Here is a 6,221-nt window from a genome sequence, read left to right on the forward strand (position 1 = left end):
CGGCCCTCATGCAGCGGGGCTTGTTGATGCATCATTCCGAACATGGCCGCCGCTTCAGCGGGGAACTGAATCAAAACAAGCGGTGGACCGAGAAACGACAACAAATGGACCGGATCTCGAGTTCCCCTTCATCTCGGTCTCTCGTTTCCTTTTCCACTTTTTTTGTTTCTCGCGTTCTCCCTCGTTTCGCAGTTTAGCCGAGAGCGGCAACCCTTTCTGGCGCGGAGGCAGGGTTTCCGCGCATGAAGAGCGTCGCTGCCGCCTCACTGCAGCCACGGGGAGCCCTGCGCGAAGGGATGCAACCATTGCATGCACAGCGCGGCGACGGCAAGCAAGCTGCGGACGGACGAAGCGAACGGCGCTCAGCCTCCGTGAATAAAAGAAAAAAATGGCGTAACCGCCGCGCTCCTTCTATATATAATCTGTCGGGCGGGGAAGCGGCGGCCAAAACGACTTCCACGCGCCGTGCAGATTGAGCTAGCAGCAGCTATAGCCGGCGTTTCCGCGCGCGCGCGTTCGGCGGAGGACAGGCGGTTAGGCCTAACTGCCTTTCCCCGCCGTCAAACAAACACGGCGGGCCGGCTGCTGGCTGCCGGCGCCTCTGGTTCTTCTTTCTGCGCGGCCGCGGCGTCTTTTGGCGCTGTCGAAAGACGTTCGGGCCCTTCGGCACGGAACCGAGACCGATGCTACCCTAATGGGCCGCGGCGCGGCCCTTTGGTCGGAACCGCGTGCCGACGGCGACGCCCGCTGACGGGCGTGGATCCACTCCGGAGGCACCACTTCCCCATGGCCGGGATGCTGACCCCGCGGGCGGCGTCTTACAAGTGACCCTGGTTAACAAAACGTGAAGACAAAAACGTGGTGTCAGCGTTACCCTGCCAAAAAAATACAATGTTTCGTGTCTTGTATCCTGTTAACCTGCAAATTCAGAAGTAACTTAGATAATGAATTTCAAGATGGGTCGCAAAGTAACAACTTTTGCGGCCTTCCGCTAAATAGTTACAAATGAAAAGAGATCCTACCTAGAAATGAAGTCATGAAGCATACACTAATAGGTGACAAACCCAAAACCGCTGACTACGAGTACTGTAGTAAACTGAAAAGCCTGGCGCTCTCGCTAAAGTCACGTGATGAGGAATCACGTGGACATAGCTGGGCGTTAGCCACAACGAAAGTAGAGGAGCGGTACATGAGAGCGGGAAGGTTTTTACCTCGACCACGTGATGCCTTGCCGCGTTGTAGTTCGCAGCACAGCTATGACAAAAAAGCGAGACATCAAAGGTTTCAGGGAAATATTGGATAGCTGAGAAGGCACTATATCGCATGTTACCGACCACGACGATGTTTCTATAGTTGAATGATAAATGTATTTTCGAACAGCTCTCGAAAGCGTTCGCGCAACGATTATTGTTGAGGACAGATCTGTGCTTTGTCCACTCAGCTCTTTTCAAATCCGATTTTCTCACTGTCTTAAAAGCTGGCATGAAGCCGTACAACGATATTATATTTAGACGCATAGGCAATACACCCTGTTTTCGGTCCTTTTTACAATAGAATATATATATATATATATATATATTAATGCAGGAGAACCTCTCGAAAGAAAAAAATAAAGCGTGTTGTATTATAACTTTTGTTGGCACAAATTACCTTCTTGCGCAGTTTACTTCGTCTGCGGATCCACAGTAGCGCACCCGTATAGAGATCGAAATGATTCTGCAGTTTTTCTTGTTTTCACCCTTGCCTTGTCCTGTCAAGTGCAGTACAATTAAAATTGAGCAGGAATTTCCAGGAGCTCGTCCATTGGTACTAGGAGCGATCCACTTTTTCAACATGGGTAGCGGCGGGGATGGTTGGAAAATTCTGAAGCTCCCTTAGGATTCTACGAAAGCCACTGTATTGCCCTTACACCACTTGAAACGTAACAGCTCTCGCCATTACGTCTCGTTCAAGTCCAACTATGGATAGCCAACCAGCACTTCTTAACTTTGCTTCTGATGCCGCTACTCGTGTCAAACTACAGTTACCGCGAGAAACGTGCTCATTTTCGCTACTTTGATATTTTAACATTTCATTTCAGGGCGTAGGAGTCGCAACGTATACTGCGATGCATAACATTTAGCATGTTCACTGGTGTTTTGAATGAATGTATAGCAGTAATTACCCCTGTCTAGACAGCGGTAATTGGAGATCGCAGGGAGAGGCCTTCGTCCTGCAGTGGACATAAATATAGGCTGATGATGATGATGATGATGATGATGATAATGACCGCAGTAATAATTGCTCAGACAATTTTGAAAATTCCTATATAAATCCTCAAGGAAGCCACTCAAGGAACATGAATTAAAGTAATAATTTGCTATTGTTCGTTTAAGTAGTGGGAGTAAACAGAAAAAAATCTGAGACATACAAAATATGCACTTGCTTCCTATAGTTCCCAATTTTCATAGTCAGATCATGCAAAAAAAATGGCAGAGGTTTAATAAACCTGGTTACCACGACAAAAGGTTTGTTTGGCTTGGTTTTGCTTGTATGGCCTCCCTTTACTCGAGTGTTTAAGCAGCCAACTTTGCCTTTGCTTGAGATTTCGCAGCCTGCCATCTAGCTATATCTAATGGACAATTGGATTCCACCTGTCGCTTGCGCTGAAGCGCACGTTCAGACGGCCCAGCCGGGGCGCCATCCATGGCGAGAGTGAGCGACCAAGCGCTGGCGAGGCAGCCGTTAAAACCTCGCCGAGTCAAGTAGTACCGCAGCGGTGAGGCTCCGAGCGTGCGCAGCGGCGACGCTTCTCCGCAGCGGATCACGTGGCATGACGTCCAGGCGGCCGCATTCTGAAACAACACATGCGCAACAAATGAAGCAACAAATGTGGCAGCCGCATTTTAGATGAAGGCGAAAATGCTCGAGGCCCGTTTACTTAGATTTAGGTGCACGTTAAAGTCCCCAGGTGGTCGAAATTTCTGGTATACATTTCCGACGCTTCCCTTCAGGTGCCGGTTAGGCCGCTTTCGCGTAGGAACTTGGTCTCGAAGCTGGCGGAAGCGGCAATATCTTGCAAAAATCCGCCCGCCTAGGCGGCAAAACAGGCAGAAAAACAGGCGGCGAGCCAAATTGGTCTCGGACCAATGTTTTTCGCCATGGCGAAGCGGAAACGTGGCGGAAGTCGTTCTGCTCGACCGGAAGCTACACTAGCAGGTAAACTTCCGGTCGTAACATTGAACATTGGCACCAAAAGTGGTAGGGCTGCAATGCTGATCGACGCGATCAAGAACCACCCCTTTCTCTACGACAAGAGAAGTACTAAAACGTACTGTCAGCATACTCGCGATAGTATTCAACGTCGCGCGACAGGAGGTGGCAGCAACGAAGCCTTGGCGTGACCCAACTTATCGCGCTTTTGCAAAGCCAGGCGAACCCACCACTGCCGTTCCGAGGTTTTCCTTGTCTTCCGTTATTCATTGTCCATTTCTAGAAAACAAGTAGTAGAAAGTATAAAAAGCCATTTCTTCTTCCACTTCCATGACAGACAATATTAGGCAGATTCCTCGTTGGCGCTCCGTAATTCTCCTCGCACGTGCACGGTATGTTGCAGAAGTCGCGGGGTGCTTTTCTCGTCGCGACGATAGATTGGGAGCGTAGGTCTCACGTAGGACGCGCAGGCTTCGGCGAGCCTCAACACAAGGGCCAGCCCGGATTTTTAGCTTTGGTGTTCCCGTTGCCGCTTTCCGTGTCCTGGAGCGCCGAAAATAATACGAAATGATGAAATGTTTTGCAACTTGTAAATAAAAGCTATTAAAGAAAATATAATCACGCCTATGCAGCAACCTGTGACACAGCGCTACCGCCCCGTGTGAGGAGAAGTACAGAACGCCAACGAGGAACTGCCGCACTTGCGCTCCGGCGGCTCAAGGTCATTGCGACGCGATGAATGACCTTACGAGACATGGCATAGCAGAGCCTCTAAAAATTATTTTGGAGATTTGTTGGCGTGAATACTAGCCATAGGGATGCCCATGCTATGCGGGAAATCAGTAGCTTCGCGAATGTGAAAACGGGCAAGTTCCTAATTTTTTTTTTTTTTACTCAAAGAGAACATTTTTTTAGTCATTGCAGCAGGCACCTGGTTTCTGTTTTACTGCATTCTTTAGGCTCGCCTAGAGCACGGCACGGGCCGATTTTTTCAGCCCGAGCCAGGCCCGGGCCCGTTTTTACGTTGGGCTAGTAGCGCCCGAGCCCGACCAAAAGTTTTATGATGAGACCCGGGCCCGGCCCGAGCCCGGAAATATTCTACGTTACCCGGCCGGCCCGGCCCGCCACCCCTTTACCTTAGGCCCGAGACCGGCCCGAGCCCGGCTCCAAACCTGCCCGAACCCGGCCCGAGACCGGGAAAGATCACCGAGCGGCATTTAAAAAAATAAAATAAAGAAGAGAATGAAAGAAGTTTATTCTTAAGGCATAAATACATGCCATATGCAATTATGAACACCATATGAGCTGTCTGAACGCAAATACCAGCGCGCGAAGTAGTACGAATGACCCTGCCGAGCAGTATCGCCAGCAGTTAGCAAAGGCGCGACCTTGATGCGGCCCAATCCACTCGTCTCGCAGCGCCGACACAGTATTTTTCCACGTCGGGCGCCTCACTGCAAAGCATGCGCCGCCCTAGCCGCTCGTCCCACTCAATCGTACACTATAGCCGAAGCACAGCCACGACCGGTCGTGAGCGCAGCGCATGGATTGAGTAAATGGAGAAAGAATGCTTCTCGTTTTTGCATGGTGCAGCGTAATGTGCTGCTGTAAGGCGGCCGGTTGAGAACATGCGTGCAACCATGGATGGACGCAGTGCCATATTTCAGCCGCATGACGAATTATCTTATCTTACCAGTCATCGTTTTACCAATTCGCCTTTGAAGAATCAGCAAGTCGCGAACGCACTTGCACCGTGCTGAAGCATTAATTACACTGATTTACATAAGGAATACAATGGCATCCTTTGGTTGGAGGTGACTTCGGTCTTTCTGGACTTTGACATTCTGTTCCAGCAGCGCAAAATACGACGGAACAAAAAAAGGAAAGTACACAGGAGTAGCACTGCTAGCTTCCAGCTGTGCCGGGGAAACAGGTTTTTCAGAGTCGAGACGCGCGAGGATAACTCGCTGCACGTTACATGCACACCACCAGAAAGTCCGAGCCCGGTCCGGGCCTGCGTCAAAATACCCGAGCCCAGCCCGGGCCCGGGTCAAAAAGCACATGCCGTGACGAGCACCACCCCGAGCCCGCTACAAAACTGCCCTACCCGGCCCGGCCTGGCCCACGGGCCGGGCCGGGCTAGGGCTTTTTGGTAAGCCCGAGCCCATGCAGTGCTCTAGGCTCGCCAAGCAATGGTTTTCAGGTCAGGGAACATGCAGAAGCGTCCTCATACATGATTATTTCGTTCGATTAGCTTGTCTTGGCAAGCCAGGTGGGCTAGTATGCGTTCAACTGCCGCCAGAGCGTACATGTGAATTGTTCAGTTCCTGTGCAGTTCTGCATAGTAATGTGGAAAGCTGCACATTATTGTACAGCAATCAATAAAGGCATTTGACCGGGTGGTGTTGAAATTGTAAGAGCTGAGACGGCTAGTCAAGCTTCGGTCGAAGGTCGCTCTGTAATCGACTGCGTGCTCTTGTGTCGGTAAAAACCCCACATGACGGGAAGGAGTGCTCGCAATAATTCGTGCATACGCTGTCGAAACGCTTATAGATGAAAGCAACCTACGGGGCGGCAAAGTTGCAGCTGATATTTCTCGAGCACAATTATCAAAATAGCACGCTTTCATTAGCATCTACTGTTGTTTGAGAGATCGTTAATCAGCTCATACGTGCAATTTATTTATTTATTTGTTACATACTGCCGGCCATTTTTGAAGGCCTTAGGCAGGAGTGGGAACAGGCATATAATCCAATATAAGCTCAGTGCACTAAAGCAAAACAAAATCACATAACAAAAGAAAAGAAAACAGCAGGTGCATGCGCCAATGCGTACAAGCAAAGCACAAAAAAGATAGAAAAAAAAGGTATCAACATTGATTCGAATGCATAAAATGATAACGTGCGCATGCACTTGAGGTGTGAAGGCACCTACGGCGCTCGATTTCTGATCGCTTGTAGGAATGAATCAATATTTGGCCGTTCAACCACATCCGCAGATAAGGCGTTCCAGTCTGCAATTGTCCGAGG

The sequence above is a fragment of the Dermacentor silvarum genome, chromosome 6 (genome assembly GCF_013339745.2).
Source record: "Dermacentor silvarum isolate Dsil-2018 chromosome 6, BIME_Dsil_1.4, whole genome shotgun sequence".
NCBI lineage: Eukaryota > Metazoa > Arthropoda > Arachnida > Ixodida > Ixodidae > Dermacentor > Dermacentor silvarum.